A 27,680-nucleotide genomic window follows, 5' to 3' on the forward strand; every position below is an offset into this window, starting at 1 on the left:
AAAACGTTTATTCAGCCTGCAGTAAAGCGCGAAGGCGCCCTTCGGACGTGGCCTACGTCGTCATCATGGCGGGTGCTCTGCGAGGATCCCCGCTCGCCGTTGCCGGCTCGCCAGGCTCCTGCCTAGCCAGCGCCTCGATGACTGCTGGACGGCCTGGAGTTGTTTTTCTTAGTCGTTGCTCCGCGTTGCTTGCTCAAGCTGCGGCGGTATACGTCCTAAGTTAGCTTCGCTTGGATGTTTGGAGCAATCCCATTGCATGTGCTCGAATGTGGCCGTCTCCCTGCAGCACGCTCTGCACTTGTCATGGGGGTGCGCTTCTGGGTATATCCTATGCAATAGCGCCGGGCTTGGAAGTGTTCTTGTTTGTAGTTGCCTGAACAGCACTGCCTGCGACCTGCTCAGCCCTTTGCAGGGCGGCGGGAGAAGTCTGCGGGCCAGTCGAAAGCCTTGGGCAGTTCGTTATAGCTGGTCATCCGGTCTTTGGCGCTGAACCACAGCGGGCAGCCGTTGCCTTGGGCGCGGTCGGTTAGCCCTGGCGCTCGGGCGTGTGCCGTTTCGTTGCGATTGGCATGCTTCTCCGACGCTTGTCCTGCGTGCGCCGGGAACCACGTAACTCGAGTCCTCTTGTCGCGGTCTGCCTGTCGGAGCAGGACGCGTGCCGCTGTTGGAGCAATTCTTCCTTTGGCATAGTTCCTCACCGCCTGTCTGGAGTCGCTGAGGATCATGTGGCATTCTCGGTCTATGATGGCCAGGGCGATGGCTATTTCTCCGGCTTACTCCACTTGCTTGCTCGATGTGCTGGCGGTCGCCCGCACGTTGCCTCCGGAGTCGACCACCGCGATCGCGAAGCCGTTGCGGCCGGCATATTCGGCTGCATTCACGTATCTGGCGCCGGTGTCTTCCGCGTGCAGGTCCGTCAGTGCCTTGGCTCTAGCGCGTCTTCTGCCTTCGTTGAATACCGGGTGCATGTTCCTCAGCAAGGGTTCAACCCGCACGTTCAGTCGTACGTGGTCGGGGACGGGGCATTTTGGTCCCTGCTGTTCGTGATAACCGATGCCTAGACTGCACAGGATCTTTCTGCCGGCCTTTGTTGATGACAGTCTTTGCAACTGAGCGGCTCTGCGCTTCGGCGATCTCGTCGAGCGTGTTTTGTATGCCCAGCTGGAGGAGACGTTTCGTGTTGGTAGTTTCGGGTAGACCGAGGGGTGTCTTGTAAGCCCTCCGGATTTGGATGTCTAGCTTGTTCTTTTCGCTTTTCACCCACTTGTGGAAGGCTGCCACGTACACTATGTGGCAGAGTACGAAGGAATGTATAAGTCTGATGCTTTCCTCCTTCATGACTCCCTTCTTGGTGGTAACGCGCTTGAGCAGTCTGGTGGCGTTGGCCGCTTACCCATGATGGAAATGATGGTGTCTCCGTTCCTGCCGAGCGCTTCGATCGTCATGCCCAGGACTCGGATCTTGCTGACCATCGGTATTGTGTTACCATCCCTGGTGCGGATCTTGATCTTTTCGTGTTTCCTTTGCTTCTTGATTCTGTGCGTTTTGATCGGTTGCTAAAGCAAGAGCTCTGACTTTCTTGGGAAGCCACGCAGTCCCGTACCTTCCAGGCTTTCTTCGATCGTGTCGACGGCCATTTGTAGTGTGGATTTTATGCGGGCATCACTGCCCCCGTCCACCCAAAGCATAATGTCGTCCGCGTATATCGTGTACTTCAGTCCTTCAAGCTGGCATAGTCTTTTGGCAACTTGAATCATAACGAGTGCCCTGGCTCCCTAATGTCTTCACGTCCGTCTTCAGGTCGCCGGCTCTGAGCTCCGCCGTTCTGCCGGTGAGGAAGTATTTGAAATATTCGTACGACCTCTCGCCCAGGTTTAGATGGGATACCTGCGCGAGGATGGCAGAGTGCGTCACTTTGTCGAAGGCACTTTCTAGGTAGAGCCCGAGGACGGCTTTGGTGTCCCTGGTTTCGCCGTCGATGACCTGATGTCTGATAAGTAAAAAATCTCAGTGCCCTCCCACTCTGTGAAGAAAGATGACCAGCAAAGCTTCGTGTGTGGGCCCCTTAATGGCGAACTGCACCTCCGCCGTATGTCGGCCCCGCATTGCACTGTCTTCTGGATCTGCCCACGTATTGAGAGTGCTTAATGCCTGCTTCACCTCTGCCGCAGGTCGGCCTGGCATGGCGTTACATTCGGGATCAGCCCACGTATGGGGAGAGCTGAGCGCTTGCTTCACCCCCGCTGCGGGTCAGGCTGGTATACGCTATCTTCGGGATTTTGCTCTACACGCGCACGCGATAGTGGGGAAAGTAGCCCTTAAGAGGAACCTTTGGCTCGAGATCTGGTGGTCCTATCTAAATACATGTAAAATGAGAATTCGTTTTTCTCCACAACCACTGCATCAAATTTTACAAGGTTTGTTGCACTTAAAAGAAAAACTTAAAATCTAGTGACTGTTGGTTTAGAATTCTTGATTTAGGTCATCATTTCCTTATTCAAAATTGACAAAAATCGAACATTTTCAGAAAACGAAACCATCAACCTTACAACTCTGTCTTTCGGCAACAAGAACTGATATCACAATTCTGCACATCGCCATCTAACAGCACATCTAAAGCGGACAAAATTGATATATTACGCATGAATCTAAAGAAGTTTAGTAATATCCCTATTGCAAAACCCAGTGCCACTGGGACCCAGTGCGCCGGATTATGGGCCCAGTGCAGCGCGCTGGATACTGGGGCGCTGGGAAGGCGCAGCGTGCTGGGAGGCACTGGGTACTCGCGCGAAAAACAGCTCTAGCGCGTTAAATATGCGGTGCCTGGACGCCACATATATTTTTTTGAATACAGAAAGCCACAAAGAGTGTTTAGTACAATAAACAAAAGAAAAATAAAAACGTAAAAATAAAACTGCTCCGACCAGGATTCGATCGTCTGACCTACAGATCCCAAGCGCGGTACTCTACCGCTACGCTACGCCAGGAGACGGAAATATACGGATAATTTGCCATGTCAAAGCCGATAAGCAGTTTGTTTCGCAAAGCTACGTCTCGTACAAGCGTGGTTGATGCGCTATCGCCCAGCAACTAAAACTCACGCCTGTACCAGAAAAAAAAAAGTTGTTGTCCGTATTCAGCAGCATGCTTGGAAGTGCCACAACATCGATTTTCACTTGCGATTGCTATTTTAACTTCGAAAAGAAGTCCTAAATGAACCGCCGACCCGGGACGGTGTATGAGCTGTTACTGCCGATTTCGATAGCCGTTTCTTGTTCTTCACGCAAAGGATATGCAACGTTTCCTTAGTTCAGTGATGCCTTTCAGTCAACACGCCTGTCTAGTCATATATCTTTGTCAGAGAAGCGCAGGCTAGTGGCGGGAGTCTGCGGCGATAGCACATATACCTGTGTTTATGACGCGTCACATCGGCGGTCATCGCTTTTTGTGCTGGCACTGTAGACATGAAAAAATTGTTTATTTAAGGACACCGATGCGAAAGCTGAAATATAGAGTGATTTATCCTTGTTTAGAGTTCTTGATTCCTGAGCCTAGACGCGCCGATAGCGTGAGGACGGACTCGCCGGATACGCTAGGCCTAAGCTTCGGTGGGGCACGATCTTGGCGCGGGTAGCTGGTGAAAGCTAAAATGTGTGTATTTGAGCCTCAGAACTTTTTTTAGTACAATAGGGAAAGTGGAAGCGCACGAATCACCTCAGCTTTGTTATCGGGGCGATAATATCAGTTAGAGATAGGCTTCGAACTCGGGGTCCGTTCGCGCGCGTCTGAGCGACTTCTGCATTTCTTGTCCATTCCACAACACTGCGACAACGGCGACAGCTCCCAGTCATACGTTACGTGCGTACTAAAAAACGCGGCGTCCTCTACGTTTACGTGGTTTCGTTCAAGAATTTAGCTATCCGCCCAGTCAAAAGGGAAAATGAAAAAAAAAAAACGAAAGCGATTTTTAGTTTCAAATGTGCATGAATAAACAGGGCAGCTCACGCACCTTTATTCCAAGCTGTGACAAGAAATAGGGTTTTATAACCCCAAGATATAGCGTTATTTGGGACAAGAGCTAGTATCAAGCGATGAAATTGTATAAAGCATTTATTATTCAGCAGCGCTCGTCCTTGCGTACTGGAACCAGCATGGCACAAACACAACCAGCGCAGTTTCCAGTGCGAACCAGCGAACTGCAGCGATAACCAGCGCCTGTACAGCACAAACCAGTGTGCCCCAGCGTCATGGCAGTGGAACCAGCGTCTCTTCCAGTGTGACCCAGCTCTTATCCAGCGTTCTCACTGGTGTCCCAGTGAGTCCCAGCGAGTGCCAGCTTACCCAGTGCGGCCCAGCGCCAAAAAGCGCGCTGGTTTCACACTGGAAGACGCTGGTTTTTGCAATAGGGATGGAAATACAGCTTTTCCACAACCCTTATTCACAACGTAACGACTTCACGTAAGATATAAATCGGCATATTGGATTTGTCGGCTTCGAATAGTCTAAACGATGCTGTTTACAGAACAGCGATATCAGTTCTTCATGCGGAGTTATTAATTTGTAAACTTCGTGCTTCTGTATTTTTCACACTTTCGAATTTTTGATAATCTTTTACCAGAATTCAAGCCCTAAATAGAAATTCCGCTTCCAATAGTCACTAGAATTTAGCTTTTTCTGCCGAATCCACCAAATTTCATTAATATAGACCCAGGGGTTATCTCAGAATGGTGTTTCGGCGTTTTACATCTTTTGAATAGGCCGCGTCGGAGTTGGGCCCCAGTTAAAGCTTACGACTTCGGTGTAAAAAGAAGGAATAAAAGAAAAAAAAACGCCTCAGCCGCCAATATCGCCGCCTCAGATTTCGTCATGATGGCACCGCCACCATCGGCACGGCTCCGTGAGCAGCTACCAACCTGTTCACTTTCGTTATCTTCCTTCCCTCGGCAGCAGCGTATTGCCTTGATGCCAGCGACGCGCTAAATCTGCGCCATCATTCCGTCATGCATCGCTTCTGCGACCAAGCAAGCTTTCGGCGGCACACGTTCACTGCCGTATTAACACCAAAACTTTAAAATGCTTGCCTTCGAGAAAGCAGCATGAATAAAAATCATAGAGTTTCATATTAGTATACCTAGAGGCAAATCTGGCGCTGCGATCGTTCAACCATCATGGGAATGATGGGAAGTACAGGCTTCGGATTGGCATTCTATTGACTGGCGAACTAGTGTACAAGTATTTTTTTGGCAGTTTTGGTTTCGCTCCAAGCGCAATTGCTATAACCTGCAGTTGGACAGTGCAACGCAAAGCTCTTTGCCTTTGTTATGTTGCTCGGAGTGGCGATAGCGCGCTGGGCCAGCGACTGGGACGATGCTTGTGTCGCGGTGTGGCGTCGAAGCCGTGACGAGAAAGCGGCGGCATCGTAAACGTTGAAAGAACATGTTTTGAGCGTTTGGACCTTTGTTTGTTAAGTGTGTTAGGTTGGCACTGTAGCGTTACGTGCTTTATGAAACTTCAGAATAGGACAAAGAAGGCACTACTGATACAAGACATATACAGTTGTACTTCTAGTGGCTTGACAATCAAATGTTATTGAGGGCTTCATTATGTGCTCATTTATGTGCTCATTGAAATGCGTGTTTTAGGACTTTGAGAACACAAACTTACTTGTGGTAGGAAAGATAGCTGCTTCCTAGCTGTAGTCTAGTGTCGCACAATGGGTACCCGCAAAGCAACGCTGTAACGCTTCGGAAGCGGTACGCCAATATAAAATATGATGCAGCATACTCGTAGGAGGCCACTAGCGTCCTAGCTAGCACTGCAGCAGATGTGCTTAAAAGTACTTGAAGACGTTCAGCAATCGTGACAGCCGACGCAACCTTTCGAAAGAGCGAGAGAGTTCGCAAGTGCCTGTCTTCTGCGAGAAAAGTCTCGCGTTTGCAGCGAGCAGGCGTCGTAGCAGACGACACTTGCAGCATTCCTCTCAAGGGCGCAACGCTTTGTCACAATACAACATTTTTATTTCCAGAAATACATGATGAGTATTTTTATATAAGTACTTGCACGGTTGTTTTGCTGTTGAAAAAATGAATAAATAATTATTCTTTGGCGTTAACTTGGGAACAGAATAGCACAAGTATGCATACCCTGGTGTGTCCTGGTGACAAACCATAGTAAACCATGCTTCCATCTCGAAGTCATACAAAGTTTATGCAGCGTGTTGTACATTATATAACATACTGCAGAAATAGAATTAGCTTTTACGCGATAATATTTGAGTATAGCTTTGTTTACTGCGCCAGAAACAAACGCCACTAGTCTGAAGACCGAAGTCAATCCGAAGCCTGTACTTCCCATCATTCCCATGTAGGTTGAGGCAACGCGCATGAGAACCCCCGTAGACACTAGCGCCACATTTCCCTCTAGGGTATTTTTAGAAACTCTATGATAAAAATGGAACGCGACCATGTGGTCATGGGGACCATGTTCACGGGGCCATACTATTGATGACAGCATCATAAAAGGCTAGATGTGGTCAGGCTGACTTTACAGGTTTGGAAGGAATGACTGACGGGCTAGTTGCTTCATTATCACATAAAGAACAGCGCTTAAAGTTAGCGCAGTGTGTGTGTGGTTCCTCCTTTGTCTCCCGTCGTGAAGTGCTGTTCTTTCTGCGACTTTACAGATGTTCTTTTTCTGCGTCAGTTACGTCTTCCTCGAGTGTTTACTTGGAAAATTTTTGTTCGCATGGCTCTTACAGAAGCATGTTTAGTCGAAATTTTTTCGCTTGGCTGCATAATCTCGAGGACGGTCTCCAAACTGCTCATTTTCTTTAGCCACGTAAGAACCGGCCATTACTGAAAATTTAATTAACGTAGCTTTGTTAATTACGCAAACAACTTCTCAACTTACTCCGCATCTAGAGGTTACCAATCTGAACACTCGAATGATAAAATGATGTTAACATTGTTTGTATCGTTTCAATAGTTTTGTTTCGTGCAGTTAAAAGCAGCCGGCATATTGATGGTGCTGTAGACTTCTTATAAAGTAAGTGTGAAAGCTTGGATAGGTTATCTTGGCACAAATCAACTTCATGAGCTTAAAGGGAAGCTGAAAAGTTTTACAGAAAAAATTAGTGAACATCTGTACATAATGGTTTTCAACCCCCCGAATTCGAATATCGTATCGAAATTGAGCGAAAGAAAGCGCAAATATATTTTATTTCGACGAAAAGTGCAGCAGCGGACACGCCCAGCTCGCGCGTCTCGTTTCCGCCTGTGATTGGTCGGGCGCCTCGTGACGTCAACACTATTAACCGACCGCTGCCGCTACACATGAAGCGCGGTGCCAGGTAGTTTGGTGCTGTTTTTCTGAGACGGTAATGGAAAATTTAGAGACTGCGTTTTTCTGAGGAGTTCGGCGTTACTCCCTACATGTACGAGCCGATTGTGAAGAGCCGGCCTCTCGAAGAAGCAAACGATGCTGGTGCGAGCAGTGCTTTCGACGCGAACGAAAGCAAAGTCTTGGGATCTCCTCGTGTTGGAAATGCTCTTTGGTGAGTTTTTTGCAAAACGATCTAGTGATCTCGCCGATCTTTGCCGATCTAGTGAGCTCGTTTCCGGTCAAACAACTGTAGTGTTGTGTTCCTGCATGCCTCCTTGTGCAACGTAAGCGGGGATGCGATCGTCGGCATTTGTGCGCTGTCCAAAGCTGTCGGCAATCTACAAAGACGGTTTAAACGCATGAAAAGCTTCCCGGTTCATGCAGTACGTGTAGTGACCTTCATCTGTTGACTACCACGTTGACTACCACTCACGTTGACTACCACTCTACATACACGCAGACGCACCAACAAAGGAATGCAGGGTCGATCAAAGCAGATTACGATGGCACGCACGCAGAAACAAGCGCGGTCAGGCACGGTCGCGGACGCTGCGAAGGAACGAAACACTAGAGTTGACGTCACAACAACGCGGTTTCCGGTCTCCACTCGCATCGTCAGCGTCAGCAGCAGCGCGCGGCATTCGACGGGGGGCGGAGCTACAGCGCAATTTCAACCGATGATTACGTCGCTCCTAATTGAAAAAAAAAACCAAATTTTACCTACATATTTTATAAGGTTCCCGCATCCGTATATGAGCGTCTTATTGAATTCGACAGATTCTTCAGCTTCCCTTTAAGCACATGGCCTAACCTTGCACGTCTGTCTTTACAACCGATTCTCATACATCATACAAGAAGCACCTCAGCGCTACGGTGCGTCCCACAAGGGGTGCGAGAACATTGTGCGCACTCCCGATTAGGTTTCTGAGCGTTGGTGGCATCAGGCTGGGTTTCCTGGCATCATAAGGAATAAAAACAGCTTCCTGGAGGAAAGCATTCGGTACATTTTCAGTACTTTGTAAGATATGGATCAGCACGGATATGCACGTTAGAACGAAAAGTACTGAAATATTAAGGTGAGGGTTTCGCTGGATGTATTTGAGCTATCTAATGCTAAGATCTAAAGAGAAAAAAAATTCTGTGATTTTGTGACAACTAATCTGACATGAAATATGAGCTCCGACACAGTACCCCTGGTGGAGCTGGCCCGTGAACTACAGGGCTACATTGAAACACAATATGCTGGTTTGATAAATTCCAGTAATTGGAAAGTGGTTCGCTCTTGAATTTCCTGTATGTCGGCACCGCTGTGCAGTGTTGGGGGCCCTTTTTAAACCACAAGCACTATGTTTCAGCTAATATTGAAAGCAACTGTATTCTATTTCTTATTTGGGGGGGAGGGGGGAGGGGGGCTTTTTTTTAGCGTATAACTACAGTTCCAAAGGTATCAGCTCAAGATGCGCCTGCGTGTGTTTCTAATATCCAGTCTGTTGTCACGGATTCAATAGCGAAAGAGCGTTATCTTATCAGATTGCGCGCGTGAAGCGAATGCTGGCGCACATTCTCCATTACATTTGACGACCCGAGATTGCGCTGACGACCCGGACAGGCCGCCATTGGAATATTAACCTGGCAACGTTTAACGCTAGAACGTTATCTAGTGAGGCGAGTCTAGCAGTGCTATTGGAGGAATTAGAGGGCAGTGAATGGGATATAATAGGGCTCAGTGAAGTTAGAAGGCCAAAAGAAGCATATACAGTGCTAAAAAGCGGGCACGTTCTGTGCTACCGGGGCTTAGCGGAGAGACGAGAACTAGGAGTCGGATTCCTGATTAATAAGAACATATCTGGTCACATACAGGAATTCCATAGCATTAAAGGGACACTAAACGTTAATATTAAGACAACGTGGACTGTTGAAATACCGTCCCACAAACCTCGAAACGCTTGTTTCGTGCGAAGAGACTTATTTTAAGAGAAAGTGCGTTCTGAAGCGCCCGCGTACCTCTAGCGCAGTTCAAATCACCCGCCCTCCGCTCGAGGAGTATTGACGTCATGGTCTCATAGTGACGTTGCGCCGTCGGTGAGTAAAACGGCGTCCGCAGCAGGCACTACGGATTTTATGCACAAAACGCAAACGCGCGGCCAGGAACAGAGCCAAGACAGCGCCGACAGCAGCGCGAAAGCGGAACTATGGTGGCTAGCGGAAGGGAAAGCGCACGACGATAAGCTGGTTCTTTATTTTATGACGCCAACTTCGACGCTCGTTGCAATGGATGACCCTGACAACGACACATTAGCTCGCGATGCTGGGCTCGGGTTCAGCGATTTAAGCACTGATGAACGTGACCTGCTGTTGAGGGCTCGCGCTGCCGGCGTCGTTGCGTACTACTACGACGACGGCCTGCTTGAAGTTTGAAGTTTATTACAATTTTGACAATACAAGATTGTCATGGCGCCGGAGCAAAAGGCGAGACTATACACGCCTGACTGGGCCCCTGGCGCCACGAGCACAGCAGACAACAGTGCAAAAAAAAATGTATACATATATACACATAATACACACATATACATACTTATATATATGAATGATACAATTATACATACAATAAATCAATGCAACACAATAAGTATAAATAATGAAAATGAAGAAATAAAGTACGTACAGAAAGATACAGGAAGGCCAAAAGCCAAATGGGAACAAAAAAAGTCTTGCAACGCATGAAATTGCATATCAGTCGAAAAACAGAAAATAAATTACAAGAAACAGGTGTCAATTGTTGGAAAAATACAGTTTTGATTTCTTTCTGAATATTGAAATGGTTGAGGAATCTTGCATGATATCAAATAAAGCATGCTCATCATTAAGTAAATTAGGAATCTGCCACTGTAAAAGCTCATTGCGGTAGTTGTTCTAGTTTTTACCTTAATAAAGTTCCTAGCTCTTAAGGTGTAGTTAGTTGTGGTATTAATATATATAGAAAAAAAGTTCTCACGATTACTTATGAATTCTAAAAAAGCTTTTTCGGATAACTTTTGTTTATATAGACTAGCGACACTCAAAATACTGTCCTGGTGAAAGTACTCAGAGGTATGTTCGTACATCGATAGGTTATGAATAATACGAACACACTTTTTCTGTATTCGGAATAGAGTTTCCATGTTAGCTTAGAAGTGACGCCCCAGATAAGTAGACAATAGTGGAATCTAGAATGAATAGTAGAAAAGTATAACTGACGTTTAAGTTTTAAAGGTAACAGCGTGCGATGCTTATGAGCATACCAATTAATTGTGCTATGCTACGTTTAATATAACTTACGTGATGCGTCCACCGTAGATTTTCATGGAAGAGTACACCCAAGAACTTGTACTGGGAAACCCTTTCAAGTGGTTGCGATAGAAATATTAAAGAAGATGCGAACTTAACTGGTTTGTTAATAGGAGTAAAAACAATATACTTTGTTTTTTTAACATTTAGGCTCAACTGATTAGCCGATAGCCACACTGAAAGGGAATTTAACCAGTTTTTAATAAGAGGAATTAGAGTAGAGATGTTATCAGAGGAAAAAAAAACGTTTGTATCGTCGGCATATAATACAATATCGGGTGTTTCTGGTATTGCCACGATATCATTTATATAAAAAAGGAAAATCGTAGGACCTATAATAGAACCCTGCGGGATGCCGTACCTAATGTCTGCTAAATCTGATTTTATGCTGTTGATTTTCACAAATTGGGAGCGGTGCGATAGATAGCTACGCAGTAAGTCTAAAGCAATGCCTCTAATTCCATAAAAGGGTAATTTAGAAAAAAGTATGTCATGTTTAATTGAATCAAATGCTTTATTAAAGTCTAAAAATAAGCCTATTGTGTATTGTTGGTTTTCTATATTGGCAACAATTTTATCACGTATTTCAAGTAACGCAGATTCAGTGGATTTACCCCTTTGAAAGCCATACTAATTCGGGGATATAAGGTTATGCTTTCGCATGTGTCCAGTTATTTTAGAATTTAAGGCTTTTTCAATAATTTTAGAAAAAACTGGAAGTATGAATATCGACCGGTAATTAGTGATGCAATCACTTGCGCCACCTTTATGCAAGACGACGATCCTAGCAATTTTCATGTTATCCGGAAATGTGCCTGTAGAAAACACAATATTTGTTATGTCACAAAGAACATTGCATAATAAATCCGCGACTGCTTTAATTGGTGCTATTTTAATACCGTCATAACCACAAGAAGAGCTGTTCTTGAAATTGCTAATCATGTGTGCTATTTCTGTAAGTGTAACAGGACGAAGATACATAGTATTTTGCAAACTGGTGTTAATATAGTCCTTAAAGTTGTTGCTAACTTCTGAGTCAAAGGAGCCAAAGCACAAGAACTGCTGATTGAATACTTCAGCGAGGGATTTACCACTTAGCACTTTATCGCCGTACGTAAGTTCCTGGGGAATGCTATTTTTTGTGTGCCACAATAGGTCCTTTAGAGTTCGCCAAGTTTTTTTTAGAATCATAACGAATGTCCGTAAATTTGTTAGCGTAGTAATCAACACGTGACTTTTTGATGTCGGCATTTAGCCTGTTCCTGACCTTTTCATATTGCTGAAAAATTTCTGCGTCCTTATATTTCAGGAAGTTGCTGAAGAGCTTATCTCGTGCTTTCATTCTCTTGACTAAGTTGTAGGTAACCCAGGGTTTCCTCGCTTTCTTAAGCTTTCTAAGAGTTACCAAAGGAAAAGAGTGCTCGTAAATTTCAATAATTTTCTCGAGAAAACTGTTGTATAAAAGGTTTGAATCAGGTTTATTTTTATCTAAAATTTCATTCCAGTTTACAGATGCAATATTTTGACGGAAGTTATCTATCGCGCGATTAGTTATCATCCGCGTAGCTTTTGTCGAGTTTTCTATGGCAACCTGTGGAGAGGTGCGCTTAGGAATGAAGCAGAACAAAGGTAAATGATCACTGATTGCACTTACAAGCACTCCCGCTTTCACGTCACTTTCATCATGATTAGTCAGACACAAATCAATCAAGGTTTCACTGGATGCAGAGTTGCGAGTAGGCAGAGCAATATTGTTTGAAAAGCCATACATTGATAACAGGTCGACAAAATCATTCACTGATGTGTTAGCACGTTGCAACAAGTCAACGTTAAAGTCACCCAAAATTACCACAGGCATTTTCAGTGACGACAGAGAATCCAGCAATGTTTCAAATCGACGGAAAAATTCAACCAGAAATCCAGCGGGAGGCCTATAAACAACGCCAATTATGAAAGTTCTACATCTGACGAAAAGAAGTTCGTAGTTGGACAACATAGCACAGTTCGTAGTTGGACAACATAGCACAGTGTTCAGCCATTACTTCATAATGAATAGCGTTTTTTATGTATAAAGCAACCCCACCCCCTTTTTTACTACATCTGCTCAAGCATTCAGGTTTGTAACCATCGATTAGGATTGCATCTTGAGCGGTATTGTACCAAGTTTCCGTAAAGGCCAAAATATCGAACTCGAAGCCTAAGGACATGAAGAATGTGTTTAATTGGTCCTCTTTGTTCCGTAAACTCTGCGCGTTTAAATGATAAAAGGAAAAGAACTTCGACTGCTTACTCTCCTCAGAAGCAAAATCACGAAAAGAAACGAAATCGAGATAAGACTTAGAACATCAAACCGCCATGGGAAAGAATAAAGTTTATCAAACAATGCCTGAAGCGTTAACGTTAAACCATGTTCGCGAGGTCACTTTCTTGGCAAATTCAAATGACACTGTCACCGCTATTCTTTGGTGCAAAAACATGACCATTCTTTTGCCACACGAAGCAGTACTTCATTTCTTTTCTCTTCGTTTGCGCTAGCCATAAAAGCCTTTTGTTCATCGCAGTTAGATTATCAAAAATTCGCAAGTCTGGTGCTTTCTCCCGAAGACGGGAGTGACTTCGCTTCCATCGTTCCTTCAACATGACAGACCGGAAGCGAGCTATCACCACAGGTTTTTTACCAGCACGTGGATGCAGCCGATGAAGGGAATCAAGGTCAGAGTCTGATAGCTCGGGAAGCTCAAGCGTACGTGCCAGACAGTTCATCTTATCAAGAAGGTTTTCATTCTCTTCTTTTCGCATACCGTGAATCTCGATGTTTTGTCGGTGGCTGTACTGCTCCAATTCATTTAACTGAGCTTTCACTTCTAGGGCATTTGGAGAAGTTTCAGACTCCAAATGTTCAACACGCTTCCTCAAGGCCGCAATTTCAGTACCCTGACTGTCAGTCTTCTTAAGTATTTCGTCATACTTGTCAGAAAGCATTTGGATAGATGCCTCAATGCCACTGATGCCTTTGACAGCCTCGGACAAGGCGTCCACTTTGGCCACAAGTGGAAGAAGTGATAATACATTTGCATTGAGTTGGTTCAGCTTACATCAAGTCCTTGGCTTTCAGACATATTGGATGAGGCACCGCCCCTTTTTTCATTTGTTTGACATGTTGCGCACTTCCAAGAATTTTTCAAGGAATCGCCTTTACTGCGAAAAGCAGACCCAGTAATTCCAGAACATTTACCAACATGGTATGAATATTTACAAATTGTACACACAAGGGGTATTTCATCGGGCCGAATGTCTCCATTGCGCGCCAAACATTCAGTCACAATAACAGTGGACAATGATTCACTATAGGCACAGCAGCAGCAGGGAACGCCAGGAGGTTAAGAGCGAGTTCGAGCGAGTTGAAAGGCACTTCACGTGACTTCAGTAAGTCAGCGTTGAACTCGTAATCCTCTGGACGAAAGTGCAGCGAGCACACTACGTGATTTTTCGGCTCTTTGCCAGCGCGCTGTGGCAGAGGTACGGCACTTAACCACTTCGAACGGAGAGGTTCACTCGTTGGCACACAGTGATAAGTAACGTTGGATTCGCCGCTGCATCTGCCCTTGGCCAATTTTCGCGGACCGTTCGCGCATCCCACGACATCACATGGACGTGGCATCCTCGCTGCTTGTTCAAAATGTAAGTTTCGCGAGCCAGCAGGACCACCGCAGCACAACGCGATAAAGAAACAACTGAAACTCCAAAGCGCGCGCGGCGCAAAGTCGAGCGCGCAGAGTCTAGCGAAAACGAAACTTTTCGATCACCCATACTACGCAAGGGTAACGTCAAAATGTTATTTTTTTCTTAGAATCGAATAGAAGTAGACAAGTGGCATTTTCGTCCGGCTTATAATCTAATGAAATGATCTTTTTAATACGAATAGTTGAGTACTAGTGACATAAATTATGAGGAGTGCTTTCGTCATCGGGCTAGTACCGGAATATCGCTGGGGGGTCTCAAATCGTGTCGTGCATTTACCTCAATTTCTCGGTTACGAAAGCTCTGTTCGTGATTATATTGACGCCTTAGACGTTCTAGATCATTGCTTTATCACTTTAACTTGACTTTCTGGTAACCTTTAGTGTCCCTTTAACGAGAGGGTGGCAGGTCTCGTTGTGAAACTTAATAAGATGCACAAAATGAAGGTTATACAGGTCTACGCCCCTACATTCAGTCATAATGACAAGGAAGTCGAAAGCTTCTATGAAGACGTGGAATCGGCAATGCCCAGGTAGCACACAAAGTCTTGAAAACGTCGTATTAAGGGATTCCACGTCTGAAACGGATTTTTTACCAAAATCGACGCATCAAAGACGTTCCAAACAAGATAGCTTAAAAACGAGGGGTGAATACGTTTTGATAACGTTGGAAGCCAGGCAGCTTAAAAACGAGGGGTGAATACGTTTTGAAAACGACTCAAGGCGCCACCGCCACGCCACGGCGCGTCAGCCTCTTTATTCAACAACCCATCAACGCGATCCAACCTTGCGCAAGGTGGCGATACCGTCGTCAAATCATGTGACCAAGGTGGCCACGTGATTCGTGATGCTGGGCGAGCCGGGCATAGTCGCGTCGTCATGGCGTCGTCGCGTCACCGCACTCGCATTGCGCTGTGGTGTGTTTGCGGCTGTTCTGAATGTGCTGCTGTTGCCCTTTGCTATATAAGTGTTGCAGTGTTTTGCTGTCAAGAAAACGATATTCTGTGATCAGTTTGGGTTGTGCGATATGTTTGTGTGGTTTTAATTTGGAAAACAGTAGTGTTTTCAATTGTTATGTGACCAAGGCGGCCATGTTATTCGTGAAGCCGGGCATAGTTGCGTTATCGCACTCGCATGACACTATGGTCTGTTTGCGACTGTTCTGAATGTGCTGCCGCTGCCCTTTGTCATGTAAGTGTTGCAGTGCTTTGCTGTCAAGAAAACGACATTCTGTGATTAGTTTGGGTTGTGCGATCTATTTGAGCCGGGCATAATAGCGTTATCGCACTTGCATTGCGCTGTGGTATGATAGCGGCTGTTCTGAATGTGCTGCCGCTGCCCTTTCTCATGTAAGTGTTGCAGGGTTTTGCCGTCAAGAAAACGACGTTCTGTGATTAGTTTGGGTTGTGCGATCTGTTTGTGTAGTTTAATTTGCAAATCAGTAGTGTTTTCAATTGGAGGGCGCGGAGTGGAGGGCACTAATCAGCTCTTCAAGTTCATTGTCATGTTATGTGAGGCGCCTTTTCACTGACGCTGTAATTAAGGCGTTAAGGGCAGTATAAGGACGGAAGTTAGAGGGACGAAATCGTGCCTGTGTGTCCCTAGCGTCGGGATCGGCCGCTATGCGCGATCCTAACAAGAAAGCATTTTGCAGAATGCGAAGAAAGGCGGCAAAATTTCTGTCTGTGCGTACCTTGCCGATCTCCGCAATAGAGCCGTCATCGTGGTATTTTAGTCTCCCGTTTAGCAAGAGTGTTGCAGACAAGGGAACTGGTTCAAACAGGCTTTTTTTTAATGATTCAGTACTAGTGTGGTATCGCAAAAGGTGAGGCCAAGTGCTCGCCCTATTTTCTTCCCTCGCGCTACAGCGCACTGACAGAATTTTGCGTGCACCATACCGTGCTTTTATCGTTTGCGCTTCAGGTTCTCGATTGTGTTTTCGCCCCCTTTACCCACGTGATGGGTATTTCATGGTATTACCGGGTACCAGATGTGTCCATATATTGTGTCCAATATATGAAACGGCCAAATTCGATTTTATTTGGCGCCTCAAATGTTAGTAATGTATTGAGTCCCTTGTAGCTTTGTGCTTGTTATCAATTTTTACTATTTGGCGAATGGATACAGCATGTACGCTGCATAACTCGCTTGTGGATACTGCATACGTGAGTCTAGTATGCCCTTGGTATAAAATAACTTGTATGCTTTAGGTAGTACGATTGTTTGCAGTTTGGGACATGTGTCGGAATGTACGCTGTGCGCCCTTCGCGCTTTACGGCGGCCTGCCGAGTTCGTGCGGGTGCCATGTGTGTGCATGGAGTTCGCGAAGCGCTCTCGCAGTTTATATATATATATATATATATATATATATATATATATATATATATATATATATATATATATATATATATATATATATATATGTGTGTGTGTGTGTGTGTGTGTGTGTGTGTGTGTGTTCTGTTCGCGCGCTTCGCACAACAGGGCATGTCGCAGATCTTTGTCCTTGTGCAACACATTTTCCTAGCGTACGTCTGTGCATTATTTGATACCGGTTTCACACGGGGCTCTTTTAGCCGCTATCCAGTCCGTTACAAATCGAATTTCTCGGTCGTGATTGGCTCCTCTGCGCAAGCTACGAGAGTGAGCCAGTCGCATCGATAATTTCGATCCGGATCAGGCGTGATCGCGATCGAGAGTGGTCGTGTGACACCGGTTTTACACATGGCTCCCACATAGGGAACACTTTAAGTTCAATGCTACTGAGTGAAGAGCAAGTGCATATATATGAAAGTGGTGGTATGTGGGCAAGTCTCTCTGGTGAAGCCAATACTTGTGCATTCAATACATTTCAATTACCAGCGTAGTGCATCAATGTGTCTACTTCGACAAAATGGAGCACCAGTGCAGATATCTGAGCATACCTGTCCAGGGCAGCAAGTGTGTCTACATTGAAACCACTACCAGCATGTGCGGCAGTTCTATTTCCAGCAGCGGGACTGCACGATAATCAGTAGGGTGCTCTCAAGCTGTTTATCTATGAAGCTCTGCCTGGAGTGTGTGCCAAATATTTTTGGACGTGAAAGTGGGGGTGAATTGGTAAACATCGGTGGAACTGTGCCTGGACTTTGTGCAAATGTTTTTGGATGTGAAAGTGTGAGTGAACTGGCAAAGAATTTGCTCTGCGCTACATCTGTTAAACGTTTTTCTCATTCAGAGTGCTTTTTTTTTACTTTAGGAGACTGCAGATGTGCGCAAAGTCTGACATGTCACTGTGCTAATTGATGTATTTGCTGGTTTGCAAATTATTCGTTGCAACGTTGTTTTTGCCAGAGAGGTACAACTTTGCCTCTTGTAAAGGGCTTTTTAGATAAAACACATACTATTTATTATGACCATTGCTTCCTTTGTTACACAAATGCAGCTTCCAGTGCATTCCAGTTTATTTCCATGTTTATGTAAGTTTCTAATATTAGGCTTGCATATTCATTTCTCACGTTCTGGAGTGGCAAGATGCAGCATTACTGTCTAATCGTTCGCTGTACTACAGTAGTGTTCACTTGTTACACTGAATCCCCCGTTTAAGTATTCTGTACTAATTTCACTTTTTGCTTTTTTGTTGTATGGTTATTTTTTCTCGCCATTACCTTCTTTGATATATCCTAAAGGCAATATTTCCAATTTTGCATTGTTCCCATTTTTTTTATTTCTGTCACAGGAATGGTATGCGGTGGTATTTCTTTTTGTGCTCTTTTCAAGCTTCTAGCTGATAGGTAACATTGCTTGGAGGCAGTTACCATCCGATTCATACTCTTGCATTTTTCAGTGTACTTCTTCCATTCGCTCCGATGGCACTTCTGCATAACTCTAGTCCATCTAATAGCACGTGCACTTTACTATGATAAATTAGACACTTTAGTACACTCCAGGTTTTTCTGTTCATTTTTGTATGTGTACATGAAATTTTGTTTATGTGCTAGTGAATGTTCACTTTCGAGTTCATTACGAATCCTTTCTGCGACTTTTGTCATTGTTGATGTATCTTTACTTCTATTTGCATTTCTCACACAGTTTGTTCGAACCTTGCATAAGTATTACATTTTAATAAAGTGTTTTTGCTTTGTCACAATGTTCTCACTTCATGCACTCTTGGCATGAAGGGCTTGGTCTGGCCACCTGCCAAGACGTGGCCATTTGTTCTTTGCAGGATGTCATTCCCATTGTGGTTGTAAGCATCGTAGCTTACTAAAGGCGGTATTAAGGATTTATTATTCCTAACAGCCTCATTTTCGTGCGACTTGGTAGAGGATTCGCCGGCCATGCGGGGAACAGTGCTTGGCACTGCGCCGTGGCTCTTACAGTCAACACGGACGCTTCTACTCATCTGGGGCGCGATTGGAGATCGTTGTTCGAAACGCCCGATCAGTTTCACCTCACCCGATTGGCCTAGGCCGTGCCAACGGGTGCGGCTGACGACGTCTGCGCGGCATAGGCCAGTCGCGTGAGGCGAAACTAAACGCGTGTTTTGAACAACGATGTCTGATCGCGCCCGTCACCCGCGAAAATTAGCTTCAGATGATCGTAAACCTTTCAAGACCGCTTCTAGACCAGCTTTTTGATAACGTCCTAAAAACGTTTAGAAATTAGTTACGAATGGTTTTGCCAAAGGAATTACTTGTGTATTTCCCAATCCTATTTCTAGACCAGCTTTTCGAATACGTCTTGCAGACCTGTTCTAGATCGTCTCAAGAAAGTAATTAAGCCGGGCATTACCAGAGATATACGACGTTTTCCCGCCGAAGTTCTCTCATTCGTGTCTTCTTTAACCCGTCTTTATCGTCTTTGATAAATGCTAGGAAAACGTTACGTATCTCTTTTGTGCTACCTGGGTGGGTAAAGTCAAAACAATATACACTATACTGATGGGCGACTTCAATGCCAAGGTATGCAAGAAGCAGGCTGGAGACAAGGCAGTGGGGTAATATGGCATAGGCACTAGGAATAACAGGGGAGAGTTATTAGTAGAGTTGGCGGAACAGAATAATATGCGGATAATGAAATCTTCTTCCGCAAGCGGGATAGCCGAAAGTGGACGTGGAGGAGCCCGAACGGCGAGACTAGAAATGAAATAGACTTCATACTCTGCGCTAACCCTGGCATCATACAAGATGTGGACATGCTCGGCAAGGTGCGCCGCAGTGACCATAGGATGGTAAGAACTCGAATTAGCCTAGACCTGAGGAGGAAACGGAAGCAACTGGTACATAAGAAGTCGATCAATGAGTTAGCGGTAAGAGGGAAAATAGAGGAATTCCAGATCAAGCTACAGAACAGGTATTCGGCTTTGACTCAGGAAGAGGACCTTAGTGTTGAAGCAATGAACGACAATCTTGTGGGCATCATTAAGGAGTGTGCAATAGAAGTCGGTGGTAACTCCGTTAGACAGGATACCAGTAAGTTATCGCAGGAGACGAAAGATCTGATTAAGAAACGCCAATGTATGAAAGCCTCTAACCCTACAGCTAGAATAGAGCTGGCAGAACTCGAAGTTAATCAACAAGCGTAAGACAGCTGACATAAGGAAGTATAATATGGATACAATTGAACATGCTCTCAGGAACGGAGGAAGGCTAAAAGCAGTGAAGAAGAAACTAGGAATCAGCAAGAATCAGATGTATGCGTTAAGAGACAAAGCCGGCAATATCATTACTAACATGGATGAGATAGTTCAAGTGGTCTCAAGAGTTCTATAGAGATTGATACAGTACCAGTGGCACCCACGACAATAATGGAAGAGAAAATAGTCTAGAGGAATTCGAAATCCCACAGGTAACGCCGGAAGAAGTAAAGAAAAGCTTGGGAGCCATGCAAAGGGGGAAGGCAGCCGGGGAGGATCAGGTAACAGCAGATTTGTTGAAGGATGGTGGGCAGATTGTTCTAGAGGAACTGGCCACCCTGTATACGCAATGCCTCATGACTTCGAGCGTACCCGAATCTTGGAAAAACGCTAACGTAATCCTAATCCATAAGAAAGGGGACGCCAAAGACTTGAAAAATTATAGACCAATCAGTTTACTGTCCGTTGCCTACAAAGTATTTACTAAGGTAATTGCAAATAGAATCAGGAACACATTAGACTTCCGTCAACCAAAGGACCAGGCAGGATTCCGTAAAGGCTACTCAACAATGGACCATATTCACACTATCAGTCAGGTAATAGAGAAATGTGCAGAATCTAACCAACCTTTATATATAGCTTTCATTGATTAAGAGAAAGCGTTTGATTCAGTCGAAACCTCAGCAGTCATGGAGGCATTGCGGAATCAGGGTGTAGAGGAGCCGTATGTAAAAATACTGAAAGATATCTATAGCGGCTCCACAGCCACCGTAGTCCTTCTTAACGAAAGCAACAAAATCCCAATAAAGAAAGGCGTCGGGCAGGGAGATACGATCTCTCCAATGCTATTCACAGCGTGCTTACAGGAGGTATTCAGAGACCTGGATTGGGAAGAATTGGGGATAAGAGTTAATGGAAAATACCTTAGTAACTTGCGATTCGCTGATGATATTGCCTTGCTTAGTAACTCAGGGGACTAACTGCAATACATGCTCACTGACCTGGAGAGGCAAAGCCGAAGGGTGGGTCTAAAAATTAATCTGCAGAAAACTAAAGTTATGTTTAACAGTCTCGGAAGGGAACATCAGTTTACAATAGGTAGTGAGGCACTGGAAGTGGTAAGGGAATACATCTACTTAGGACAGGTAGTGACTGCGGATCGGGATCATGAGACTGGAATAAGCAGAAGAATAAGAATGGGCTGGGGTGCGTTTGGCAGGTATTCTCACATCACGAACAGCAGGTTGCCACTATCCCTCAAGAGAAAAGTACATAACAGCTGTGTCTTACCAGTACTAACGTACGGGGCAGAAACCTGGAGGCTTACGAAAAGGGTTCTATTTAAATTAAGGACAACGCAACGAGCTAGGGAAAGAAGAATGATAGGTGTAACGTTAAGGGATAACAAAAGAGCTGATTGGGTGAGGGAAGAAACGCGAGTTTATGATATCTTAGTTGAAATCAAGAAAAAGAAATGGGCATGGCCAGGACACGTAATGAGGAGGGAAGATAACCGATGGTCCTTAAGAGTTACGGAATGGATTCCAATGGAAGGGAAGCGTAGCAGAGGGCGGCAGAAAGTTAGGTGGGCGGACGAGATTAAGAAGTTTGCAGGGACAACATGGCCACAATTAGTACATGACCGGGGTAGTTGGAGAAGTATGGGAGAGGCCTTTGCCCTGCAGTGGGCATAACCAGGCTGATGATGATGATGATGATGATTGCGCGCAATGTACGAGCATTCCAATCTGATGAACCGACGCCTTGGTCCGTAGATCGCAATCAGAGGAAGCACTTTGCGCGCAGCCATCGTTATGTTTGAGTATTATTTTCTTTTCCAGCGCAAGCTCATCTTATAATTAGTAACATTCGTGACTGGCTCTTTTGGAAATTTTTTGTTCTTGACATTAGTACAACGTGACAGTATAGAGGTGCTCCATCTTCATTGAGTGAATACTGGGAAACGGACTAGGCCTTTTCTTGCGTCTGCGTTTACACATTTACCGCATCAATTTATTTTTCATAACTTACCTTTTAATTTAGGGGGCTGTAAAGCACAGCAACCTTTTATTGGCAGGATGCTTTATTAAAACAGAAAATTTAAATGCTTATTAGTCGGCTTTCACCTCATGGTAAGGAATTTCAATAAAGATATCCATATGATAATTAAAAGCCTATCCTCTTGACAACGTTTCACCTGAGTTCCACTTTGCAAGGTGATACAGACTTGCAGGTGGTTCGTATCGGGGACCCCCGACATATGTCCAACCGCCAAACAAAGTGTTATTCCGAATGTTTCATTTCAGGAAAGCGTGTTACCCTCCGGTCTTTCATTCCCGTTCGCAAACACGCATAAGACGAAAGTGCTGCGTGAAGAGCGTCGTTAGTCCAAGCCAACGAGCTACCGTAACTCACCTTGCCTATATCGCTGCCATTTAGGCGTAGAGAAAAAATATATATATTTTTTATCGACGCATCACGAATCCAAAAACAGCTGCCCGCGACCAGCCCAGCTAGGTTTCTTTCATTTCGTACTACGTCGTAGCGGCTAATAGTAGCTCACGAAGCAGAGCACTGAGTGTGGATATGTCAGAGAAGGTGTTCTATATACTGTCTCGTCACCCACCGAAAATTGCCCGCCGTGCTACTGGCCATTCCTGGAAAATTGTATATGTGACGCCCAGCCATTTGCGACACAGCAATTTTTTTTTGCGATGAGAGAGTCCAGGTGAGAGACAGGGTAGTTATGGAGATAAAGACACGCTATTTTCTGCAGTAACTTAGGAATGCATGAATGAATGCCTTCATTTATTGAGAAAAAGGAGGAGCAAGCATCAATGGAAGCACGTCTCAGCAGATTGGGAAAGAAGCGGGGGACAAAAAGGAAAAGCTGGGGCCCGGGTGGCAGGCGAAGTCGCAGCTTAGGGGCGAGAGAATATAAGCAAGAGTTGGCGAATCCAGTTGAATTACAGTGTAGATGTGTGATGTGCCGAGTAAATGATTCGAGTCACCGCCCAGCATCCGTCCCTTGCGGCAGTATAAGCTCTCACCGTTCTTGGTTTCAGTTTCATTTTATTGATGCGCTTGAAATGTTTTACAGAAAAAGTAACTCTAGGAGGTCCCATAGTTAAAGACTAGGGAGGGACCTCCAACAATAAATACATAGAAAAAGTATACTTAATGCAGTTAACAACAGCAGTAGAAATCCTAGGAACAGAAAGTATTAACAAACAAAGTCGAGTCATGGTAATAACAATAAAGTATAAACACGAAAAGCAGATCCTAGGAGTATCATTCGACATACAGAAGTGTAAAAAAAATATAAAACACAATCACTTTCCCAAGAAGTGGTGACGAATTTGGATGGATGGGTGGATGGATGGATGGATGGATGGATGGATGGATGGATGGATGGATGGATGGATGGATGGATGGATGGATGGATGGACGGACGGATGGACGGACGGACGGACGGACGGATGGATGGATGGATGGATGGATGGATGGATGGATGGATGGATGGATGGATGGATACAACTTTCTTGTACGTCCGGCAAGGTTTAACGCGACCCGGGCTCAGGTCTCCCACGAGGGAACGTCAAGGCCCTGCCTCAACGCCGCCTCACGGGCTTGCTGGACTGCCCACGTCTGGATTCCGAGGTCTGAGCTGCGCAGAGCGGCGCCCCACCTCGACGACAGGGTCTCCGGAGTAACTGCCATCCCTCCTATAACTACAGTGCACTCCCACAGCATGTGTTTGAGTGTTGCTGGTCCATACTGACACAATTTGCACGTGTCGTCCTGATGCTTATCTGGGAAGATACGTTTCAGACGGAATGGATTAGGGAAAGTGTTCGTCTGGAGCTGTCGCCAGGCGACGGCCTGCCTCCTGTTCAATTGGGGACTCGGCAGTGGGTATATCCTTGTGGCGTTCAAATATGCACTGGTTATGTCGTTGTATCTGGTGAGCCTGTCCCGTTCTACTCGAGAAACGTTCGCTGTCGTGCGAGAGGCGTTGCCCTGTTCGGCGCGGCGGGTCATGTCGTCCGGTGCGCCGTCTCGTTTAGGTTCGAGAGCACGTCGCCTTCCGTGGTGACGTGCGCGGGGAACCATATGATCCTCGAGCTCGCGGTTTCGGATCTGCCCGCTTTGTCCAGAATGGACAGGGCTTCTTTGGAAATTCGACCTTTGGCATAATTCTTTACTGCCGTTTGCGAGTCACTTAGTGCGACTTCGCATTCCTGTTCTGTGAGGGCCGGCGCAATCGCTACTTCCTCCGCTATTTCCGAGTGTTTGGTGTATACACTGCATGTGCTTCTAATTTTTGACTCTGCGTCTGTGACTACGGCAGTGTATTTTTGGCCGTTCGCATATTCGGCTGCGTCGACAAAGCGAGCGTTTCTCTCCCTGCCGAATGAAAGGAGCAGAGCCTCGGCTCTTGCCTTTCTTCTACCTCGGTTGTAATCGGGGTGCACGTTCCTTGGGATGGTTGCCACCTTAATGGTCTCTCTGATTTTGTTGGGGATTTGAATTTTCTGGCCGTGCTGGTTGTGGTACGTTATGCCGAGCGTGTTCATAATGTACCTTCCCGTCGTGGAGGTCGACAGGCGTTCGAGCTGCGAGATGCGTCGTGCTTCGGCTATTTCTTCTAGGGTGTTGTATAGCCAGGAGCTCGGTGCTCATCGATTCCGGGAGGCCCAGGACTATCTTTTACGTTTTCCTTATGAGCGTGTTGATCTTCTTTTCCGCGACGTACCAGTTGTGGTAGGCGGCTACGTAGGCGATGTGGCTGACAACGAATGAGTGGATCAGTCGAATGACGTTTTCTTCCTTCATGCCCGCGTGTCTATTGGTTGTTCTCTTTATGAGTCTCGTGGCGCTGGTGACTTTGCCTTCGATCTTCCTCGCGGTTTCGCCGTTAGCTCCGTTGGCCTCAATGATCATTCCGAGGATCTTGATCTTGTTTACTTTGGGGATTGCGTTTCCGTCTTGGGTGTACAGGCCGATTTCCTCGTACTCCCAGGGTCCTGTGTAGCTCTTAGGTGGCATGCCTCTGCGCGTGGGCCGGTAAAGGAGTAGTTCGGACTTGCTCGGGGAGTATTTGAGGCCCGTTCCTTGAATGTACTCTTCGACTTTGTGACGAATTTTCCTCTTAAATAAATGAATGGAAGGAGATCCTTTAATGGAGGGTGGTAGTGAATTCCATATTGATGTTGCCAAAAAGTTCGCGGTAAGTTTACCGTAGTGAGTCCTTGGTTTCGGTAGGAGGTAGTTATTATGGTGTGAAAATCGAACGCCAGTAAAATGGGGGGTTTGGTCTTTTCATATCAACGAAATTGGTAATTCTCCTCGACAAAATTTATACGTCAAGGCACTAAGACAACATTTATTTAAATCCACTACGGACAAAATATTATATGTGCGGAGTAATGGCAGAGCACTACATGAAAAATGGCTGCAACTGATTATTTTCAAAGCTTGGTGTTGTGTGTGTTGCAGGGGTGCCAAGTGAGTTGCGTAAGTATTGCCCCAAGAAGAAATGCAGTAAGAGATGTGGCTGAAATTAATACACGTATAGGAAAATAGGGGCGGACTTTGATTAGTATTCTGATACCGTATGCTGATTTACGGGTTTATAAAGATATGTGAGTTGTAAATTTCAAATGATTGTCGAGTTCGACTCCAAGAAATGTTGCATGGTCAACAGCCTGAAGTTAAGTCGGACCAATGTTAATGCATGGCTTCTCCTGTACACTATTTGAGGGGATGAAAAAATTACAAATTTCGGTTTAGTAGCAATAATATTGAGCATATTATCTCGGCACCAATTAACGATTTTAGCCCCGTCAGCATTAAGGTAAGATATTAGCGATTCCAAGGAAGTGTTAGAAGAATAAATTGTTGTGTCGTCAGCATATAAAATACAACTGGAATGTGTAATGTATTCTGGAAGGTCACGAGGAATAAAATTGGTCCTAGTATTGAGCCTTCTGGAACCCCTATTTTAGTTAGTCTGGCTCTCGAATGAGTATCAGAAATAGAGACGATTTGTTTTCGATCATGTAAATAACTGCGAATTAGGGAAAGTGCTGGGCCACACACGCCAACAGCGTTTAGTTTAGCAAAACGTATGTCATTATTTAATGAATTGAATGCTTTAAAAAAATCAATAAGCAAGGTACCAGCCAATTTACCTTTGTCAATGGCTGTTTTAAGATGATCATAAAGTAATGAGCGCTAATTTACTTGAATAACCAGATCGAAAGCCAAATTGATTAGAGGACAAAATACTAAACTTTGTGAAATAGCTAGTTAAACGTACTACGAATAACTTTTCAATTACCTTGCTGAAAAATGATAAAATAGATATAGGGCGATAGTTTAATAACGAGTTCTTGCTACCATTTTTGAAAACAGGAACACCATTGGCCATTTTTAGGCAGCTAGGAAAGACGCCAGTTTTGAAGATTATATTTGTTATGTGTGAGAGTGTGTCACTGATAATATGAGTATAAGCTTTGCATGAGATCAGTTGAAGTTATCTAAACCAGCTCCAGTGTTGTTTAAGCTCAGAATGGTCATGCGCACTTCTTCTGGGGAAACTGGACCGAGAAAAAAACTGTGTGGCAAACGATGATAAGCCTTGTCGATGTGAACTGAGAGACGTGCCTGGTCGGGGCGAAAAGAATGGACAAAGGCGTTAGCAATGACTGAAGGATTATTAAGGGTTTGTTCCCCAACTTGAATAGCAGTTATGGCGGGATTTGACGATGTTCTATTTAAATATTCAGCGATAATTTTCCACTGTTTTTTTCGAATCGTTGCCAGCACCGTCAATTTTCTTTTCATAATACTCTTTTTTGACGTTTTCAAGAAGTCTGCTCAAAATATTCGAGTAGCACTTGTAACGAGTCAGCAGGATCAAATTAAATGGCTTCTTTTTTGTTTTTTTATAAAGATTATCTTTTCTGCGCACGCATTTGAGAAGATTATCAGTCATCCACGGACAACGAGGAAAAGCGAACCTTTTCTTACTCGTGGTCATTGTGGTTGATTCGGAAGTAGCGTTACAAATTATACTGCAAAACAATTCGAAGGCGATTTCTGGATTATTTGGCGACGTAACAGGGTACCAATTAACTTCGGCGATTTTCCTAACAAATGAAGTCTGTGAAACGTAAAAGAATGCTTTAGCAAGCCCACACTTGGACTACAACTGCTGCCGCTTTGATGTCGGTGTCCATCCGACGGAAGCCTTTAAGGCCTCAAATGGTCTGGCGTAGCCGCTCTGTATGCGATCCCGTCGCCACGTAGCGGAGCTTGGGCGCACCTGGAGGAGCAGCGATTACACCCACGTGCGGTATGGAGCAGCAAACAGCTTCGCCAGCAGATGATTGCCCCGGGCCGTAGAATTCTGTGAAACGAAGAATGCTTTAGCAAGCGCACACTTGGACCGCAACTGCTGCCGCTTTGATGCCGGTGTCCATCCGGCGGAAGCTTTTAAGGCCTCAAATGGTCTGGCGCAGGCGCTCTGGATGCGATCCCGTCGCCACGTAGCGGAGCTTGGGCGCACCTGGAGGAGCAGCGATTACACCCACGTGCGGTATGGAGCAGCA

Source organism: Dermacentor andersoni, chromosome 3 (assembly GCF_023375885.2).
Source record: "Dermacentor andersoni chromosome 3, qqDerAnde1_hic_scaffold, whole genome shotgun sequence".
Taxonomy (NCBI): Eukaryota; Metazoa; Arthropoda; class Arachnida; order Ixodida; family Ixodidae; genus Dermacentor; species Dermacentor andersoni.